Genomic DNA, 23,648 nt, shown 5'->3' on the forward strand with positions numbered 1-23,648 from the left:
GGGGGGCCGGGGATCAAACCGGCTCTGCAGAGGCTGCAGACAATCTCGCAGTCTAGTGCTCAACTGCTGCACCACTGGGGAGGCCCTCTATATAATTTTTAAATGATGTTTCATCTTTTATATTCTTCTTCAGTTTTTCTTTGCCCTAATTTAAATATTTTTATTCACTTGTCTTCTCTGAAAGTGAATATAGCTCCTTTTTAAAAGGTTCTACCAACTTAGGAGAGACAGATCCAAACTACTGAGGGAAGTAGAATATATAACACATGACTCCACATGTGAGGTTTTGTGGAAGTGACACTGACGATGCCAGATTAACTCTGACTGGAGCAGAAGAAGGAATTCAGTGTTGCAGTCACAAGTGGACTGGGACTTAAGATGAAAAGGACTTCAAAGGATGAGAGAGGAGAAAAGGAACTCCAAATCAAGGAATTAATGTGAAGAATGTCACATTTGGGATGAAGATGGGCAGATGTCCAAGTGATATCAAGTTGGTTAAGAGATTATTTCATGGTGAGATATCAGTAGAGGTGAATCAGAGTGAATTAGTTTGGAATGTTTTGTGTTTTAGGTCCTGATGTGCTATTTAAAAATGAAGACAATGACAAAGAAAGTATTTTGCAGGAAGTGAGAAAAAAAAAAAAAAGGCTTATAAGGGATCCTAACTTAAGAGTTCCCCAGATTTCTCTCCAGGCAAGAAGAGAGTGGTGGGAAATGATCACAATCCTAAAAGACTTAAATTCTTGGTTTAATTCTTGACAGCCAAGAATTCGCTAGTACTTAAATATCAGAGGGCATACACCAGCTCATAAAGGACCTATACCTTAGAAATTCAAGTATAACCCCCATAGTAAGAATTAACCAAAAATCCAGAATAGATACCTGCAGACAAAGAAACAAATAAATTAATACTAAGCTAGGCCACCCAGTAAAATTAGAGAGAAACAAAGGGTAAAAAGAGCAATAAAAAATTAGAAAGTATTACAACAGATGGATTTACTGGACATTTACAGAGTTTTCCATACTAAAAGGAGTGAATATACTTCTCCAGTGTACATGGAACATTCTCAAAAATAGATCATACACTAGGACATAGAACAAATCTCAGAAAATATACAAATAAAGAAATTACATCAAGCATCATCATACAATACAACGCTATAAAGCTAGAAATAAAAGGAACCCTAGAATAACCCAAAATATGTGGAGACTAAACAATATATATATATTTTTAAAGATTTATTTATTTATTTATACAAGCACTGGGTACAGTCAGAAGCACAGGAGGGTGAGAGAGTTCCCCAGAGTCAGAGAGGAGAGCAGAGCAGGCAGACCTACGAAGTACACTAGGGGAGCAGCGGGTGACAGGAGAGGTCTGCGCGCCATGTGGGACCCTCACCTGGCAGGCGGGGATGGAACTGGCTCTGCGGAGGCTGCGGGCAGCTTCGCAACCCAGTGCTCAACTTCCGCACCACCAGGGGAGGCCCTAAACAATATGTTTTCGAACAACTCTTGGGTCAACGAAAAAAAATCAAAGAAGATATAAACAGTATCAAGACAAAAAAAAAAATATCAAGGCTAATGAAAAGAGACGAGCTACTAGACCCCATGAGATGCTTTAAGAGCAGTAATGTGGGGGAAGTCATAGCTATACAGACCCACATTAAAAAATGAGAGATCTCAATTTAACAGTGTAAACCTACAGTTGAAGAAACTAGAAAATGAATAAAAAAGCACTCAAAAAACAGAAGAAACCAAGAAATAACAAATATTAGAGTATAAATTAATGGAATAGAAAACAAAAAAAAGATAGTCCAAAGGATCAGTGAAAACAAGAGTTGGTTCTTTAAAACCAACCAACCAACCAACCAAACAAACAAAAACCAAAATTGATAAGCCATTAACTATAGTTAGGAAGAAATGAAGGGAGAAAAAAGTCAATAACATTAGAAATGAAAGAGGTGAAATTACAACAGATGCTGCAGAAACACATGAGATCATATTCTTTAACTCATATTAAATTAAAACAGGATGAAATGGTACAATTACAAGCATTGAAAGAGTAATAAAAAAGCATACCTCTGAACAAAAGCCCAGGAGCAGATGGCTTCACCAGTGAGTTCTATCAAACCTGCAAAGAAGCTCTAAAACCTGTCCTACTCACACTGTTCAAAAAATACTACAGAGGGAGGATATATCCCCAATACAGTCTATGAGGCCAACATTACCCTAATCCCAAAACCAGACAAAGAAAGGAGGAGGAGAAGGGGAAAATATAGACCAATATCTTTGATGAACATAGTCTCAGAAATTCTCAACAAAATTTTAGCAAACTGAATATAGCAACATATCAGGAGAATTGTCCATCACAAACAAGTAGATTTCATTCTAGGAATGCAAGGATGGTTCAACATATAAAAATCACGGGCCTCCCTGGTGGCGCAGCGGTTGATTGCTGGGTTGTGAAGCTGCCCGCAGCCTCTGCATTGTGGTTCCATCCCCGGCTGCTCCCCGGCCACCATAGGAGGGTCCCACATGGCACGCAGACCTCTCCGGCCGCCCGCTGCTCCCCTCAGCAGTGTATTTCGGTTCTTCTGCCTGCTCTGCTCCCCGTTCTGGCTCTGGTGAATTCTCTCGCCCTCCCGCGCTTCTGACTGTACCCAGTGCTTGTATAGATGGATGGATAAATCTTAAAAAAAAAAAAAAAATGCCTATCCATCAGTTCAATGAAAGTAAAGCAAAAATCACATGATCATCTCAATAGATACCCCAAAAGTATTCAATAAATCTAACATCTATTTATGAAAAAGCCCTCCAATGAAACCTACGTAAATATTATAAAATTCACATATGAGAAGCCCACAGCCAATATCATACTCAATGTTAAAAAGCTGAGATCAGGAACAGGGATGCCCACTATCACCACTAGTCAACATAGTTTTAGAAGTCCTAGCTGAAGAAAGTAGGAAAGAAAAAAACAAACAAACAAACATAAAGGGAATCCTAATTGGAAAAGAGTAGTAAAACTGTCACTATTCACAGATAGCATGTTAATATACTTAGAGAAATCAAAAGATTCCCCCCAAAAAAAATCTAGAAATAATAAATGAATAAAGGATGCAGCTGTGAAGAAAGTGAAATGTTGGCATTTGACACAAAATGAATAGACCTTGGGATAATTATGTTAAGTGAAATCATTCAAAAAGTGAAAGAAAGGGCCTCCCCTGGTGGCGCAGCGGTTGAGCACTGGGTTGCTAGGCTGCCCGCAGTCTCTGCAGCGCCAGTTCAATCCCTGGCCACTGGCGAGGGTACCACCAAAAAAAAAAAAAAAGTGAAAGACAGATTTTGGATGGTTTCATTCATTTGTGGAATATAAATACTTTAAAAACAATTACAAGCAAATGATAGAAAAAAATAAAAATTTGAACTTCCATAAAAAAGAAAAAAATTAATGGTTACCAAAGTGATAGGAGAAAGGGTGAAAAATTTGACAGTGACTTCAATTAAATTTAGTCAAAAAGTGAACAATGAGCCAGATAATTAAATTAGCAAAGGATTTCATTGAAGGAAAATGAGAGAACAATTAAAAATTGAGTAACTGGACCTCCCTGGTGGCTGATGGGGTTAAGCATAGCACTATAAACATATCCGCAGCCTCTGCAGTGCGATCCCTGGCCAGCCAAGGAGCTACCCACATGGCACAGCAGACCTCTCCTGTCTCGCTCGCTGTTCCCCTCAGCAGTGTATTTCAGTCAATCTGCTTGTTCTCTTCCCCACTCTGTCACTGATGAATCCTCTCACACCCTGCACCTCTGGCCTATACCCCAGTTCTTGTATGCATAAATAAATAAATCTTAAAAAAATTGAGTAACTTGTCTAAATGGTCTATATCACCTCCTTAAAAAAATTATATAGATGTTCATCATCACTTAATGTGAGCATAATGCAAATCAAACCACAATGAGATACCATCTCATACCTGTGAAAATAACGCATATTATAACAGCAACAAAACAAACAGCATGTGTTAAAGAAGTCGTGGAGTAGAAAAAAGACTTGTTTACACTGTTGGTGGGAATATAAACTGGTCTAGTCACTATGGAAAACTATGTGGAGATACTTCAAAATACTGAAAATGGATCTGCCATATGACCCAACTATCCTACTACTAGGAATCTACCCAAGAGCACAAAACATTAATCCAAAGGGAAATCTACACTCCTATGTTTATTATAGCACTATTTATAACAGCCAAGATATGGAAACAACATAAATGCACTGAAACAGATGAATAGATCAAGATGTGGTGAATATAAACAATGGAATACTATTGTAAAGGCAGGCCTGGACACAGTGCAGGTTTTCTGATCCAGCTGACCGGGTAAAGGGGGAGTCAGAGTCCTCAGTGGTTTTGCAGGCTTTTATTGGGATTACCAGGTACACAGCAGGCAGGGGTGCTGGCAGTCCTCCCAGCCTCCAGCAAATCTTCACTCAATTGGGCTCTCTGGCGTTCTCTGCTTCTGCTTCTTTGCTTCTCTCTTGGCTTCTCTTCTGCTTCTGCTCGGCTTCTCTTTGACTTCTGCTGGCATCCCCGTGACGCCGCCCTTAAAAAGCACAGTCTCAGCCCAGGTGAATCCCTTCTACTTATGCCCACACCCTACTCCAGGTGCCTGCCATCAGGCATGCATTCAGGACTGCAAGGATCCATCATCTGTCCTGACGGCAGGAGGGCAGAAAAGCCTGACATTTTCTTTAACCTACAGTCCACCCCCTCAGGGTTTTCTGCAAAGATCCATCATCTGTCCTGACGGCAGGAGGGCAGAAAAGCCTGACATTTTCTTTACCCTACAGTCCACCCCCTCAGGATTTTCTGCCATATAGTCTTCATATATACAATTTTCTTAGCAAACATAAACAATGCAGCCATGGCCCACAAAAGCAAATACATCACAATATAACAACAAAATACAACAGAACACAAATAAATCCAGGCAGGGCCCCAACCTATTGGCAAAAGACAATTATTGGTACCAGCAGATGAGCCACCAAATCTGCCGAAGGCACTGCTCATACGAGGGAGGGGAACCACTCACAGCATCTACTGTAACACGCCAGGTCCCGTCAGGCTTCCTGGCCTTCTCTGGCTGTAGTCTCGGCTACAAGCCACACACCACATCCACCCCCAGGATGCACTCGCTCTGGGATTGGTGATTCTATTCTGTTGGGGTAATCGCCAACCCTCAGGGTTTCTGTCTGCAGTCGCTCCAACACTCGGCCTTCATAGCCACCAATGCGACTCGCAGACCCCTGCACTCAGGCCAACCCACTGCACAAGCACATGGGTCGGGGATCCAAACTCTACATTTGGCTTGGGCTCCAAAACTCTACATTCCTCAGCTCCTCACCCTCAGTCGACAACGAGCAGGGCATCACCCACAGGTGATTTTACGAGACTCACTGGTCTTCAGCATACTCAGGCTGCTTACCAGCCACTCAGGGCTTCTCAACTTAGCATCAGCACCAGCTTTTGCTTCTCAGTTGGCTTTTCTCCTCTGCCTTGCTGCTGGGCATACACAGGCTGCTTTTGGCCATCCCACTGGCCACCACCAGATTCCCAAAAGACATAACCTGCCAAGTTCCTCTACCTTCTGGTGGAATTTTCAGGGAAAGTAGATTATATCTGAGCTGGTTATTAAAAGTTAAGTTGATATGAGTCAGGTAGTGAAAAAGGGTATGATATTTCTGGCAAAGGAATAGCACATGCAAATACCAGGTGATATGGGTAAAATGGTGTGATAAAGATGCTACATTTATTTCCAAATGGCACTGTTCTAGAAGGGGCAAGAATTGAATTAAAGCCAGACATGTAAATGAGGGTCAGTTCATTCATGGAGTATCTCCTGTACTCTGCTAAGGACTGTGGCATTTATTATAGTAGAAATGGAAATAACTGGAATATTTTAATCACGTATTTTGAATTATTCCATTTTTTTAAACATTTATTTTATTTATTTATGCATACAAGAGCTGGAGTGAAGGCTAGAGGTGTGGGGGGGGGGCGCAGTGGGAGAATTCACCAGAGACAGAGTGGGGAGCAGAACATGCAGATTGAAATATACTGAAATACACTGCTGAGGGGAAGAGCTGGCAAGACAGGAGGGGTCAGCTGTGCCATGCGGGTCAGCTTCCTGGCCAAGGATTGAACATATTGCTGCAGTGGCTGCCGATAGCTTCATAGTGGTGAAGCTATCCCGTGCACTACCAGGGAGGCCTCTGTTCGCATTATTCTTTTAGTGATTACTCTTTATGCCTTCTTGTGACAACAGGTCTTTTTTTTCTTTCAGTCTGAAGAATTTCCTACAGTATTTATAGTATAGGTCTGCTGGTGAATAATTTCCCCAGCATTTATGTGTCTGAAAAACGTGTTTATTTTATTTTGGTTTTGGAAGGACGTTTTCACTCAATTTAAAACTCTAGATACAGTGTTTATTTTTTAAATTGTATTTCAACTCTTTAAATATAACATCATTGCATGGGTCACTGCTGCAGGCTGTACTGGGCGTGGCCCTGGGCCCTGGACCACAGCTCCTGGGGTCTGAGACTGCTGGTAACTGAACAGAGTTGTCTGCAGCCTGTGGGCCCCTACATGGGTGTCAATGCACAAAACAGCCTCACCAAGGGAAAGACCCCCCTGACAGTTGGCAGCCCAGGTGTTGCCTCTTCCTGTCTCTGTGGACCACAATCATGAACACCTTGACTGTGCTCATATGTGATCTGATACCAGCCAAGCTTCCTAACCAGGATTTTTGGATGCAATATCATCATGGTGATGGAGGTTACAGATGTGGGTAATATATTAATTGAAAGAGCCAATGAGATCAATATATTACCCACTTCCCTTGCCAATCTTTTTAAAGAAGATTTTAAACACCATGTGGCAGATTTGGAGGGTCTCCCTCCTGCGGTGTACTTGAGGGGAACGGAAAATATTGCACAGATAATTTCTTTCATTGAAGGAACAGTGGCAAAGGGTCATCATCTACTTTGATCTGCAGTTAAGGAGACAAATATGGCAACCTCTGCGCTGCCTCCCAGTGGGGCTGGAGTCACACAAAACAGCAACAGCGCTGTAGGACTCCTCGCAGGTTGGCCCTCTTATCTACCTTGTCTGCCTATCCTTCCTTTCCTTTGAGTGTCTCTGCTAGAAAACACGCGCAAATATGTCAATGCTCCTCTCATCCCGCTGTTAGAATATTTTGAATTTCTACAGTATTTTTTATATACTAAATTCTCATATTTATTTTAACTCAAATATGTAATTGCATCTATTCTTGTACTCCATTGTTTCAACGATTTATTGCCTGAAAATCATGTTAATAGTAAATAGATATTAAATATCTAGGGCTTAAAATATTTTTAAGAGGATGTTATTTAAAGGAACCAAGCAAGAACTAACAACAGGCAAAACCCTTTTTTGTCTTTTTTTTTGTTTGCTGGTAACTTTAAGAATTTTTCTTTCTTCGTTTCCAGCAGTTTTATCATGATGTGAATAAATACACTTTTCTCTGTATTTATATTCTTGGAGTTGCTAGGAATTTTTGACTGTACCTTTCTTCACTTTTGGACAATCCCTGCCATCATCTTTTCAAATGCGGTTTGTTTCCAATTTCTGCTCTCTTCTGTCTTTTTGCGATTGCAGTTAGACATATGTTAAACTTTCATTATATCACAAATGTTTCTTATGTTCTTCTTTCCCTTTTCTTTTTCTCCTTGGTTTCAATTTGGATATTTATATTGACTTTTCTTTATAATCACTAATCCCGTCTTTCGCTAGTCTGTTTTTGAACCCAAGTAATGAGTTCTCAATTTCAGATTTTTATATTTATGTATACATAATGAATATATATACACAAACATATTCAGTTCTAGTGTGCATTTGAAAATTTAATTCTCAGTTGAAATTTCTCATGCTTCATCCTTTTCCCCGTTTTCTGTTTTCTTTAGCTTAATTACAATAGTATTATTTTATAGTCTCTACATTAAAATAATACAATAGTATTATTATATTAAAATAATACAATAGTATTATTGTATATTAAAATAATACAATAGTATTATTTTAAAGTCTCTACAATATCTGGATGGGATCTGTTTCTATATTTATTTTTTTCTCTTGGTTATTGATCACATTTTCCTTCTAGTTTTCAAATGCTATAATTTTTGTATGATTTTTTATTGTATAAATATTGGAAAAAAGATCTGTAGATACTACCATTAATCTTATTTCCTCCCAAAGATAGTTCACCCTTACCTTAATTGGGCAGAAAGCATGAGGGGCTGGTCATCTTAGTCTAATTAAGAATTGAGTTTGATCAGTGTTGTTATAACTTTAATTAAATTTAGTCTACTTCTGATTGCAAAAGTCTTATTTTAGAGCGCTCCCTTTTGGAGAATATTGACTAATAAGTACCTCAGACTGCAGGAAGCATTGCTTTTTCTCTCAAGTCCATTCCTGTGGAAAATATTGGTCATAGTTTGGGAATTTCTCTAGATTCCAATAAGTCACACCAGTCCACATACCCATCAAAATCACTTTTCATTGTACTTTCCCTTAGAAGAATCTCTCTATATGTGGCAGATCTGTTTCTTAGCAATGCCCAGACATGATAAATCTCCATAGTGAAGAAAATGTTTAGTGATTTAAGTTCATCTAAGACAGGCTCTACCATCTCTGGAATTTTAATTTGCTAATTTTTGCTTCCATAGCTCTCCAACGGCTTTAAAAATATCATTTTTGTAGTTGACCTGTTTTTTTTTTTTCCCTATCTAGTGCAATGAAAATGATGACCTGCCACTGCCTATTCAGTCTTATTGAGATATAAAATTCCTGCTGAAATGTTTAAAATGGGAAAGTGGTATGACCAGATTTTCATTTTAGAAAGCTTTCTGTAAAATGTGTAGTGGCTGCATTAAAATGGGACTAGACTCAAGCAGAATACTTTAGTAACAGGAACTTCCTGTTTGCAGCTGGCTACCTTATTTTGAATGCTTATTTTGTCCTTTACTAGTTGTTTATTTCTAAATAAATTATTAAGACAAATGATACCTGCTTTATGGAGTTGTATGAGTTAGTTCTGTGTGATGTCTGGCACGTAGTAAGCATTAATTAAATGGTAACTGTTGTTATTTTGAACTTAAAGAGAACTTAAGAAAGAAGTAATTAATTTGACAAATGTTAAGGAAATAGAATTTAAAAAATATATACTCTGGGGCCTCCCCGGTGGCGCAGCGGTTGAGCGCTGGGTTACGAAGCTGCCCGCGGCCTCTGCGGCGCCAGTTCGATCCCCGGCTGCTCCCCGGCCACCAGGGGAGGGTCCCACGTGGCGCGCAGACCTCTCCTGCCGCCCGCTGCTCCTCTCAGCAGTGTACTTCGGTCCTTCTGCCTGTTCTGCTCCCGGCTCTGGCTCTGGTGAATTCTCTCACCCTCCGGCGCTTCTGACTGTACCCAGTGCATGTATAAACAAAAACAAACAAACAAACAAATAAAGGTTTCTAGCTTGGAAAACTATGTAAAAAATGATCATTGAAAGAGGAAAGATAAGAGGAAAAGATAGTTGAGATTTAGTTCTCAGGATAGTCAGAGCTGGAGGTACCTGTGGGATATACCAACACAAAAACAACAACAACAAAAAAACAACTGACTAAAGTAGAAGGAAAAGGCAATGAGTGGTAACTGGAGTAATGATAACCGAGATTAATGTTTTAGGATTCATTTTAGGGGAAAAGAAGGGCTAGAGTCAAAATAAGGGGGGAAGTGCAATTGTATGGGGAATATAACCAAAATGAAAATGCGTACATTGTGCAAAGTGAAAAAATATGTAAGAATTATATAAAATATTTAAATAAAAAATTCATTTTATATTTAAGTCCATTTATTTTCCTCTGATTTTAGATGCAATATATCATCACTGTTGAAAATGGGCTAGTAAAAAGTGAAGAGAGCTCTAAAGAACATGGGAACAGTATATCTAAAGAGCAAGGTGCCTACTCAGCACAGGGCTAGAAACTAGAACTTATTGGAGAAGGGTTATTTATGTCTCACTGGATAGCAAGTTGGAACTTTCCAGAAATCTTCCCTTAGGGGTGGGAGAGGAAGTCATTCACAGAGAACTCACTGCAAAGCCATGGGGGGAGTGGGAGGGGTTTTTCACCAGGGCTGTTCACAGGGAGGAGTCACACTGGTGACTCTCACTTCTCTTGCCTTGGGGCCTATTATGGAAAGCCTCTCACTGGGTGGTACCAAACAGGTGCTCTTTGCTGCAAAGCCAGCTTGAAAGGGTGATTAGGGAAGCTGCTGACTCTGGGCTGTGGAGAAGCAAAACCTACATTGTAGGGCTCTGTGACTAGAGAACCCCTGTAGGAGTTCAGCACAGGAAGAGCCATGCCGGCACCTCATAACAGAGACACCACACTGCTGGAGCCTGCTGAGAGGAGTGCAGCTACCTTGGAAGAAAGAGTTCTTTCTCCTCCAGTGTCCTTCTTGTGTCCCCTAGTGACAGAGCTCAGGATCATACAAGCTGGCGAAGTAGAAATGTGTCAAGACCCTAGTTCACTACTATGGAGCAGACAGTCAAGAGTAGATCTGGAGATGAGTGGCATCACATTGATAACTGGGAAATCATTATCTTGCCTTATTGTTTTTTTATCCACTCCTGACCTTTTACATTATTTCATAAACTTTGCAATCTCAGGCATTATTCCTACTAATTTATAAGATATTAATGGCTATAAATTGTTTTTTGCAGACATCGCCACATATAAAGGGGGTAAAACTTAGAATACTCAAAGCAATGAAGGTGCAAGTGTGAAATTTCAAGCATAAGTCTGACTTCAGATCAAGACTCTATCACTATCTAGATATATGACCTTAAGAAGGTCAAGTAAACTTTCTGTGCTTCAATTTCTTTCAGCTAAAAATGGGCTTCATATTAGTTATCATCCCCATAATGTTGCTGTGTATATTTAATGAAATGACCGTTGTGAAGCACTTAGCATAGTTTGATTCAATTTAGAGTTTTATGCATTTTCTTTATTGATAAAGTTTGTTACTATTCCACCAATCCGCTCTATGATATTGGAGTTATTACTGTCCCTATTCTCTATATGAAGTACCTGTGGAATAGACTGTGGTATACACATAAAGCGTTTAAATAACTTATCTAGGCTCACATGGCCAGTAAAAGATGGAAGACTAGACAAAATGTATATATATATATTTCAGAAATCCACATTATAAGTATCTCTACACCTAGCCCCTTGTTCAAATAGTGTTGAAAATTATATGTCTCAGGCAGTCCATTCTTATGCTGATTTCTACAACCAGCCATTTTTCTATGATATTACCTATTTTTATCACTTTCACTTAAAATTGTTCATCTCCTTTTTAGGATGATGCTGCTGAATTTTAAAAACTTTTCCTACAAAAGAGCACTTAAAAAAAAACTCAATTACCAATATATTCCCCCTCCACACTATCATTATAGAGTCTACCTTAAATCTTTGCTCTGCATTTTATACACATTCCTGTGAACTCAATAATTACAGTGTGTGGAAGGTTATTTGGCAATTGTATGATGAGAGGCATTTTGCCAGACTTCCTTTCAATGTTCTAAACTATCAATTTGGAACTTGGGACAGTTTTCAAACACTTCCTAATCCCCAGGTGACTTTTTAGTCTTACCTACTGGGTTTTTAATGCCCTTTTTGTATTCCCTTTCTTTCCTTTTCAAGTTGAAACATCTATCACATTCTCTCTTTTGCTTCCAAGATATTCCCAGGGGCTCTCAAACAGCTTGAAACCCCTTCTTTGATATGCCTTATTCAAAAAACTGGAAACTACTTAGAAGTGTCTCTGGATCAGTTTTTGCCAATAAATTCCCCAGAATCTATACACAATGTATCTTTAAAATCTTTAAGACTTGTAGTGTAGAGAAAAGGCTGCATTTGTGATATCTCAGGTGAATTGTTTTGTTGTTGTTCTGCCAAAGACAAAATGCATGGGATAATTAAAGAGATGATATTATTCAGACTATTATGATAAGGAAACTATTTATTTAAAAGAACATAATAAAGGACAGGAAGGAGGCTTGAGCTGTTATTCAGGCAGGGCAATGAATCTTATGGGGATTTCAAAGGACAGAGAGGGTCTAGCTCAGAATAGGACAGAGTGATCATTTATGGTTATCTGTTTCTGTGGGGGCTATTTTTTTAACAGTCTTTACTTCCACGGGCTGAGCACTCAGTAAAATTGAACATTGTTAGTCCTTACTCTATTGTTTTAGACAAACACCTATCACACATTGTCATAAACCTCCTGGGTAAGTTAAAACAGGGTCTAAAGAGATTCTCAGGAATTTGTGGTGGATGTCCCTTACCAAACCAGTTAAGTCATATGTTGCTAGGTTGGCAGCATAGGTTTGGAAAAAAGTTGGGGGTGTTAGTTTTTAGCTCTTGGTTTTAGTCAAGTATGAGAAAAACTGTAAAAGTTAGTTTGGGGGAGTGTAGTCAGTTATTGAAGCAAACTGGAAGAACCAAAATTTGCAAATAGATGACAATTTGTGTAAGGTAAGTATCCAATCCAATTTGCAGGTCGGTATCGAAACTAGAGTTTCAAAAAAGGGGTTTCCAATCAATCAATTAAAACCCTAATAAATGAGATGGAGTTTGCATATTCACTCAACCTCAGTGATGCCATCAGGAAAACAGAATGTTTTTCCCAGCACTAGGAAAACAGGATGTAACTGTGTCAAGAAGACCAAGGAGGCAACAAACTTTGGGACATGACATAGACAAGGGCACCAACCCTGATAGGCTGTTGTGGCAGGAGGTTTGCTTACAGTTAACTGTGATTGTTTAGTTCACTAAAAACATGCTGGCTTGAGATGAGAGAGCAGGTTGTTGAGGTACTATACTCGTCCCCACGTTACACGCCCCCTCCCCAGCTTCTCTCAGATCACTGGTTTTCTGACAATAAAATGCATGCTATAGATTCAATTCCTGTCTTTGTTTAGTTGACTTCTGGCAGCAACAGGCAGCTTTAGTCCAGCATTTTCTGATTACAGAGACAAGAGATAGTTTTCTATTGAAATATAGAATTAGTATATAAAGTTCTTAAAATATAGGTGAAAAGCATTACATGTAGTGCTTTAGTAAATCTAGTTTAGTATATCTTTGCTTTAGACTATAATCTTAAATCTAGTACTAGTAAATAGAAAGAATTACTGATATTATGAACAGATAATTAAAACAGGAAGAAAGCATTTATGGATATATTCATTTAAAGTGAAATCAGAGATTGCTATGTATGATTCAATACAGAAAATTTTAGGTAATTAGACATTTAGATGAGGACAAAATTCTGAGACATTTTGGAAGTAGGAATCCCTATTATTTTATGTCTTGTTTATATTATGGCATCAAATCACCTTAGAAGTTACTAGCTTGTGCGCACGCATTCGCATACTCGTACAGCACACTGCTCAAAATTTGAAGCCTATAAAACACAAGTCATTAATATATGAAAAACATTTTTAAGAGCAGACACTTCATCTCATATGTAAAAGGAGAAATGCAAATTACAACAAAGAGACCAGTATAAGTCTTCTAGAAGGGCCAAAGTCCAGAACACTGGCGGCACCAAATGCTGATGAGGCTGAGGAGCAATAGGGACTCTCATCTGATGGTGGTAGAAATACAAAATCAGACAATCATTGCAGGAGACATTTTGGTGATTTCTTACAAAATCAAACTTACTCCTAACATACTATCTGCCAATGCACATTTTGGTACTTACCCAAAGGAGTTTGAAAATTGATGTCCACACAAAAATCTGCACATGGATGTTTATAGCAGCTTTACTTACAATTGCCAATACTTGGTGAACAAAAGAATGATGATTTATATCTCTCATTATCATATCAGAGTATTTTCACTTCCGAATGCATATCACACAATGTATCAACAATATATATCTCTATATGTACATCTGTAAGTGATAGATGAACAAACCATAGTACATCCGCGCAATAGAATATTTTTCAGCACAAAAGTAAGCTAAAAGTCATGAATAGACATGGAGGAAACATAAATGCATATTACTGAGTCATAGAAGTCAATCTGAAAAGACAAATGTTGTGTGATTCCAACTATGGAGACAAAAATAGATTAGTGGTTGTCAGGAAGGGAGCAAAAAAAAAATGAATAGGTAGAACACAGAGGCTATTTTAGGAAATGAAAATACTCTGATATAATAATGAGTGATATAAATCATAGAATGTTCAGCTGTAAGAGATAACTTAGCTAAATTTTGGGTGTTTATGATATATTAATGTAATGTAGATTCAACTATGTGTGAGTCTATGTGTGTAGGGAAGAAGGGAATATATAAGAAATGTCTATATTTTCCTTTCAACATAATGGAAATCTAAAACTAAAAAGTAAGATCTTAAAAAAAAACCTCAACAGATTTCAAATCACTATCATTTATTCTGACTGTTATTTAAATATTTGGTGGGTCTTCTAGGAATTTAATTAAAAACATTCCTGAAACAGTTTGCTAAATTTGGGAATCAAATTGCCTTAAGGTTGCACTATCCGATATATTAGCCATGAATCATATGCAAACCCACCATCATTTAAAAGTCAATTGAAGACAATTAAATCATTTTATCATTTACATCACTCTGTTAACTACCGGTGCTTTGTTACTTGATTGTTGCTTGATGAAAGCTGAAACTGAATGGCAGATTGACAATATTGATCTAGAGCCTAGATTTAGCAGTTATAATCTTGGTGTCATAACGTGGGGAGTGGATTTTAGTAGGGCATAATCTGGAGCATATTAGCGGGATCACAGGCCCAGATACAGATTGATTGAATCAGACTCCGTATTTTATTTTATTATTTTTTTAAATTGAGGAAATGTTGGCTTATGTTATGTTGGTATTTTAGATGTATAGGATTCTCCCATCAGGTGTAGTTACCATAGTGCGTCTGCTACCAAATGACCCATGGCCCACCACTATAGTCCACTGTACTCCCTTCACTCTGCTCTCACCCTTTCCCCATCCCTCCCATTCCAGGTACTTCATTTTTATAGTCAGCTTTCAAGTGCTAGCTTTTAAACTTGTCTTTATCTGGCACTTTATTTAGCATCTCTATATTCTCTATATGGTATGTGAGTGTGTGTGTGTGTGTGTGTATACACCGTATATATGTGTGTGTATATATATATATACACACACACACAGACACACATACACACGAATCCCATATCTTTTTGATTCAATTATATGTTCTGGGACACAGGTTGTTTCCATAGTATGGCTATTGTAAATAGTGCTGTAATAACTGTGGGAGTTCAGGTTTCCTTTTGAATTAGTGTTTCCGAATTTTTGGGGAGTGGAGTTACTGGGTCACATGGCAAATCAGTTTTAACCCTCTGAGAAACCCCCATAGTGCTTTCCATAGAGGTTGGACCCCTCTACATTACCATTAACAGTGTAGAAGGTTTTCCTTTCTTCACATCCTGGCTAGCACTTATTGTGTCTGGTCTTTTTGGTATGAGTCATTCTCACAGGTTTGAGTGGGTATATCACTGTGGTCTTGATTTTCATTTCCTGATAGTGATAATGAATACTTTTCTATGTCCCTATTTGTCCAGATTCTTTATTTTAACAAGATTTCCAGGTGATCTTTATACATATTAACGTTTGGGCAGTTCTTATCTAGAAACCTCAGAATAGGATGGGGAATATGAATTAGAAAAAAGGTTTTTACAATACTGTACACTCATAGACTAACAATAGTTAATGATTGCTATGTTTTATACATATAGTTGCCAAATCTTTTCTTGCCAGGGTGTCATTTTTGAGGTTTGCCACTCTTCTTCTTCTTACATTTATTTAGTCATCAATCAGAGGACAAAGGAATGATGAGATCACAAAAGATTAACTTTGCCTTATTAAAATCAGTGAATTATTTTACCATAATGACAATGTGAAATTATTTTGGATAGTTTCATGACCGACACCTCTCTTATTTTCATTTCTTTTAAAACACCTTTTTGTTATCATTATAACAAACTTTGTCAGCAGCCAATTATAAAATGAAGTGATGAATGGATAAATCCAATTGTCTTTCTATGTAGGAAATAGTGAATGTAAATGGTTATCAACAGCATTAGATATTGGGCCTCCCTGATGACTCAAGGAGTTAAGACACAACCTATGAAGCTGTCCGCAGCCACTGCAGCACGAATTTGATCCCCCAGCCAGCCAGGGAGCAACCCATATGGTGCAGCAGACCTCTCCTGACTCTCCTGCTGCGCCCCTCAGCAGTGTACTTCCGTCAATCTGCTTGTTCTGTTCTCCACTCTGCCTCTGGTGAATCCTCTCACCCCCTACCCCATACCTCTGGCCTGTACCCCAGCTCTTGTATGCATAAATAAGTAAATCTTTTAAAAAAGTAATATTAAAAATAGCATTAGATATTAATTTTTTGAACTGGGGTTTTGGAAGTGGACATATGATCATAAGTTGGGAAACCACACCTCTATCACCATTATAGGGCCCATATATCTTTGGAATGCAAGAATTCCAAATATGAAGAGTGAGCTACTCCTTTGCATATCTAGTGATTTCTTCAGCCATTTGTTCATTCACTTGGCAAGGATATTTTTGAACACCTTCCATGTGCCAGATACAATTCTTGGTGATAGGAGTCTATGCTGTACAAAGGCAGACAAGGACTATGCTTTCTTTGAAGGAGAGAAAGACAGTAAATAAGTAAATAAATATGAGGTGTTTGAGTAGTGATATTGATCAGAGATATGAAAATAAACAAGGTAAGTTGATAGAATGTGCCTAGAGGGAACATCAGTGAAAGTCCTTCTACTCTTTTAACTGAATCATGAAACATAAGAAGAAGCAGTCCCACAAATAACCGGAGGCTATATATTGTAGGATAAAGACCAGAAGTATAGAGCTACATTAATAAGAACAAGATTGAAATGATCCAAGGATATATCAGTGGAATATAATGAGAGATGGAAATCAGAACAACATATGGTTGGACAGGAGTACAATATCAGGGATGTGAGAACATGTAGATAGACCAGGGATTTGGGATAAATGTTCAGGAGTAAATTTTTAGGAAGTTTTAAGAAAGTATGTGACCTGATGAATCCATATGTATTCACTGTTTCTCACCTTCTAATCTAATTACTCTCTAAGAGTGTAAGTTGTGGGGTCTTTAAAGCAAGAAGTTTGAGGCTTAATATTTTTATGCTAGCACCTATTAGGGTACTTGAGGGTGTTTTAAGATAAACTGTACATTTAAACAGACAAGAAAATATATGTTACAGCAAAATGAAAGGAGTTCGAGGGAGTTATATGTAATAAAGCAAGACAGAATTGTTATAGGACAGGGAGAGGGTCAGCCCAAACCCTGCAAACCTGCCTATTCTAAATGGGTTCTGCCATCCGCCACATCAGCACAAAACATAGGAGACTTTAATGGGAAGGAACTTTAATAAAACTAGGAAACAATACAGGTAAGGCAAAGAGTCTAGTTTCTAGTTTCTAGTCTAGTTTCTAAATGAAACATCCAGAGTTACCCATCCCCTCGTGGGTAAAAGTCCATCCAAATGGGATTGGCCCAGAACAAGGCCCCAAAGCCTGCTACAAGTCTAAAGCATCTTCCAGTGGGGACCCACAGAAAAGGGTCACAAACAACTGGACAAGCCCGGAAGGAAAAGAGCAAAATCAACATCAAGATAAAAGCTGCCATTGTCACCTCCCCACGGGTCTCACCCACATCTGTGTCACCCAGTCCACGACCAAAAGACAAGCGCAGTTTCTTCACGTGTCTCTAGGCTCCATGCGCCTCCTCCAGGTCTCCTTGCTCCATCCTGCTTCCTTCCTCAGTCTCTTCTGCAGCTTCTCCTCTTCCTGCTCAGCTCCACCCTCCCTTGGGTGGGGCAGGGAACCTCCCCCTTTCCTGGGGACCACCCTGTTACAGAATGACAAAGACAAGTATTGGACATTTCTATGATAGACAATTTGACCAGGCAAAATGCATATTTAGCTGCAAAACAAAACTAGCAAGCACTAATAAACAAAGTGAAGTTTCTGAGGTTAACAAAGAGGACGGGATAGGAGAAGGAGTCAAAAGAGTCTGAGGAATGGTGGTGGAAAAAAATAAATATACCAACTCAGATGACAGCGGACATAAAAAAGCCAACTAGGTTTCACGTTTTCTCCCACTGGAATCATTTATTGGTGCAATTACATAGGAAAGTTTCCAAAAGGGATTCACAGAATGGATTATTCTTTTTAGCCACCTGTGGCAAAAAAAAAAAAAAAAAAAAAAAAAGAGTGCAGCAGAACCATTAGGTTCATCTTGCTCAAAATATATTCATATATCCAGTCACACATATCAAATTCACTTTAATAAAATAGATAGAATGCCTATGAATTTTTAAAATGCATTGCATAATCATATGCTAATATCCCTAAAAGAATGTTTGGATATGAAATGGTAGATTATCATTAAAAATTTTTTGTTTTACAAGGTTTATCCAACAGATTCTAGTCACAAACTACAGGAATGTTGACAAACCAGTGTTTGTCTCAACAAGAACACTTTACCCTTCACATTTGTCCTCTGGTAAACAATGTACTTCACAGCAAGTGTATTAGTTAAGATTCAGGGAAGCAGAACCAGCAGTATCACATATTGCAACATCTTGAAATTTATAACCAGGAATTGGTTTATGGGATGGTGGGGGCAGGGAAACCAAGTTCCAAATGAGGAGGCCTGAGTCCATATGAGAAAATCATGAGTTGGATGGCACAGGGAGAAACTGTTGTCCAGTGGTAGAATTTCTTCCCTCTCAGGGAAATCTCTGGTCTGCTTTTAAGGCTTTCTCATTAAATTTTACTCACCCAGATTATCCAGGATAATCTCCCTTACTTAAAGTCCATCATTAGGGACTTTAATTACATCTGCAAAATTCCTTCAGAGCAACACCTAGACTAGTGTTTGTGTAACTGGGGTCTTTAACTCCCCCAAGTTAATACAGCAGGGAAACAAATTGTCACAGCAAGGTTAAAGACTTTTTTTTTTTTTATAGTTTTAAATACATTTGATAAATGGTTAATAGTGTCCTACACATACCATAATTCATCACAGATTCACATCATCATATGGAAACATTATGTCATTAAACCTAGCAGATGTTGTTACTTTGAATAATGAGAGGAACTGATTGCCATAATCCATTTACAAAGTGTTAATGGACTTTTTTTTTGGTCACATAAATAGATTGCCAATGAAGGTTAACTTTATAGATCTCATCTTCAAAGACTTTTGTGGGTCATTAGGAGTTTTAGAATGTTCCAGGTGAAGTGTGGAATCCAGGTTGAAAGCATGACTCATTTCTGTGTAAGCATTTCACGGCCTTTCCTAAAAGAGATCTCCGAAACGAGAACCAACTTGCAAAGCTCCAGTAATTTGCTGAGAATTATTTTCTCATTCTCAATATATGGCCACTTTTGATAATTTTGCATTTGTAATATTATGTTTTTTTTTTTTTAAAGAAGTCTCAAAATTATAAGCTTGGAGGCCAGGAAATAGGTATCTAGCCCTGCAGATGAAATTTTTATCATTGGATGCCTTAACTCAAAAAATTAATTATCCCAGTAAGATTTTCTCTCTCAAGATTTTGCAAGGGTCTATTAGTTTTATTGGTGTAATTGCCCTGACACCCAGTCAATAATGATGCAACTTCTTCATCTGATCGAGAAGCAAATACCAGTCATTAACGAAACCCAGTCAATAATGATGAAAATTCTTCATCTTATTGTCAAGCAAATATCAGTAAAATAGCAAGAGTTTATTTCAGAAGTTAACTACCTAGCTTACACAGTAGATCTCAGTAAAGCTCTAAGATGTCCATGATGCTGTTTGATTCTGAAGTGCTAATCTGCATCCATATGAGACAGGATCAACTGCTAATGTAAAAAAATCCTGGTTCTATTCTATTCTATTGCTAGTATCAGCAAATGGAAAGTGTTTGTAGCTTTGCATATGAGGTAGTTCCAGATTTAGTCAATTTTGTCTGTCTTAAAAATGGCATATATTCACAGTTCAAACACTAGAAAATGTAAAATGTATATAAAGTTAAGAAGTCTCCCCTCCTTCATGATGCTGAACTGTCCCATTCCCACAATCATTTCCACCAACCATTATTACAAATTTCTGTGTCTCTTTTGTGGGTTTATGTACATGTTTATATCATTTTAGGTTTCCTTTTTGGTTTTCAATGGCCTGGTATACTTTTTCAAAACTTATATTTTAAAATTTTGGAATAACTTTTAGATATGTGTTCAGTTTTTCTATTTATCTAATTGAAAAATCCTTTTCTTAAAACATGAAAGAGTACTTTTAAATTTACTGATATGTTAGACTTTCTGTTTTGTATTTTTTTACATTTTTTTGTACAATTTATAGGTTATATATATTTTAAAATTTTCACTGGATCTGTAATATAGTGTTATAATGGTACCATTCTAATCTAATTCGTTCATGTAATTCTTTTAGCTCTTTATTCCTCCAGAAAAATCACTATTAAATCCATGATGAGAAATAATAAAGTGAGCATGATTCCGCCTTCTCTCCTCTTCCACCACAAAATGTTATTAAAAATATGATCTTTCTCTGCGATTATTTTTATTTTGTCAATTTTGTTTATTCTGCTATTCCTCGACTTCTCATGTTTATGTCCTTTGTATTTTCATCATGACTACTTTTTCCCTTAACTTACCAATTTTTGTTAATTGCATTATGTCTACATTGCCAAGCATATGGCATTGACTTTTATTTTGCCATCCTAAACATATTGTTTTAATCTCACTTCCACATTTAAATATATTCAGTGCTTACAACCAAATCTTTTTCCAAATTTTCCTGAGTCATTTCTTAGTTAAACTTGCAGTAATTTCCTTAAGAAGACCTCTTGGAAATAATAGTCCCTGAATTTCCTGCATAAACATGCATAAACAGCTGGAGTGTTTATAATACCCACTCCTAATATATTCTTTTTTTTTTCAAAGATTTATTCATGCACACAAGAGCTGGGAGCTGGGGTACAGGCCAGAGAAACGGGAGATGAGAGGACTCACCAGAGAGAGAGTGGGGAACAGAACAGGCAGACTGACTGAAATACACTGCTGAGGGAGCAGTGGGCGAGACAGGGGAGGTCTGTTGCGCCATGTGGGTTGCTCCCTGGCTGGCAGGGGATGGAACTCCTGCTGCAGAGGCTGCAAATTGCTTCATAGTGCGGTGCTTAACCCATTGTGTCACCAGGGACGCCCCCTAATATATTCTTGCCTTGATTATTTTTAAAATTTTTAAAATTTATTTAAATTTTTTTAGCATTGGATTCAGATTTTTTTTTAATTATTTACATCATTGTTCATTTTTAAACAATATTTGCTCCTCCCCCCCCACCTCAGGTGTAGTCCCCATAGAATTTCCTTCACCAATGCACCCGTGCACCATCACCACAGTCCCTTGTGTTCCTCCCTCCCTCCCACTGATACTTCCTCTTCCTCCCCTGCAGGATGTCTCTGATTTATAATTGTCTGGTTTTGTTTTGTTGTGTTTCACATTATTATTATTTTTTTACACTGATGTCTTAATTGGTTCCCCTATATTCCTGCTATAAGTGAAGCCATATAGTATCTTTCTTTTTCCTTCTGACTTATTTTACTGAGCATAATTACTTCTAGCTCCATCCATGTTGTTGTGAATGGAATGAGTTTATCTATTTTGATTACTGAGTAATATTCCATGGTGTATATATACTGCATCTTCTTGATCCAGTCATCTATTTTTGGGCATTTGGGTTGTTTCCAGGTTTTACCTGTTATAAATAGTGCTGCAGTAAACATAGGGGTACAGGTGTTCTTTTGAATCAATGTTTTTGTGCCCTTTGGGTAGATCCCTAGGAGTGGAATTGCTGGGTCATAGGGTAGCTCCATTTTTAGTAGACTGAGGGACCTCCAGACAGCTTTCCATAGTGGTTGGACCAGTTTGCACTCCCACCAGCAGTGTCCCTTTTTCACCACATCTTTGCCAAAATTTGTTGCTGCTAGTTTTTTTGATATGTGCCATTCTTACTGGGGAAAGGTGACATGTCTATGGTGGTGAAATATGGGTGAGTGGGTGGTGGGTGCACTCTGGTGATGATACCTTATGGAGTATTACAAAACATAAAAAAACATTCTATTTTTATCTAAAGTTTAATCACTTTACTAGTATATACCTTGGTTTTGAGTAGTCCAAGGCTATTATTTCTCATAAGCAATGGCCTTCTATGTATGTCAAGTTAGCTCTTATTTGCAGAAAGTTTTATTAAATGATAATTTTCAATATGTGGCCTACTTTGTTTCCTTTCTGAAGGACTCACCCTATTTATGTCTATGTTGGATCTACTTAATTATGTATCTATTTATAATATAATTGTATATAGATATATAATTTTCCTCTTATTTATTTTTCTTATTTATATACACCACATTTCCCATTGTTAGCACATAGTGTAGTGTGGTACATAGTGTGAGTCTTTTCCCCATTTATTTCTTGAGTTCTGCCAGCTCAATTCCAGCCCCTCCTCTTGTGTTTCATCTCTTCCCTGAGTTCTTTTACTTCTGCTCTGTTATCATCTTTATAGAGGCAACTTCTTTTTTGAATGTTAAATTTAATTTAGGGTGAAATGCCTAGTAAAAACAGTTGTCTGACTAAATGACAATATTTTTCTAGTGGTGATGCTAGTATTAATTAGGTTTGCTGCTCTTTTTAAAGTTTATTTTTTCTATTTTTAGTTTTGCTTAAAAAATATTTGTGTATTTACTATGCCAACTTATAAATTTTTTCTTTTCTTTTTTAAAATTAATTGTTTTAATTGAGATAACATTGGCTTGCAATTTTCAGGGTATTTTGGAAGTTTAAAATATCTGCATCAGCAATTCCACATAGATCACCCACCACCAAATCACCCGTAGTCCACCACCAAAGTCCATTGTGCTCCTTTTCTCTTTCTTCTCCCCCTTCTCCACATTTCACCCTCTGGATGCTTCAGTTCTACAGATGTCACTGCAGAGATGTCACTATATTGGGAAATTTTAAATCTTCACATAGTTTTCTTTTATTATTTCAGAGTCCTTGAATTGGCATGTAAAGTGCTACTCAGTTCAGGTCAAACCTCATTCTATTTCATGCTCCATATATTTTACACTTTTGTTAAATTTTACTGAATTATTCAGTTACCTTAATAGTGACTTTTTCTTCTCAATACTTTCATTCACCTATTTCTTTTAGTTGACTTTTCCTTTCCTCCTTTGCAGCTTCCGTGGTCCATATTATCAATTAATTCCTCTCTGGACTTCAAGATTGACCTCAATAGTATCTAATTTTTAAAGCTTTTCCTCTCTTTATATATTTAACTATATCTTACATAAGCATATTACCTTAGTCTTGCAATCTATTGCATATAATATTTTTGTCATTTGGGTAGAGCTTCCACT

The 23,648-nt window shown here is 37.7% G+C and overlaps 1 protein-coding gene across 1 annotated transcript in view; it reads left to right on the forward strand.

The window, feature by feature from the left end:
- WDR49 (WD repeat domain 49) overlaps positions 1 to 23,648 on the forward strand; it is a 180,291-nt gene that overhangs the window by 151,375 nt on the left and 5,268 nt on the right. The gene's annotated exons all lie outside the window — the stretch shown is intronic.

Source organism: Talpa occidentalis, unplaced genomic scaffold (genome assembly GCF_014898055.3).
Source record: "Talpa occidentalis isolate TD23 unplaced genomic scaffold, MPIMG_talOcc4v2.1 talOcc4.4, whole genome shotgun sequence".
Lineage (NCBI taxonomy): Eukaryota > Metazoa > Chordata > Mammalia > Eulipotyphla > Talpidae > Talpa > Talpa occidentalis.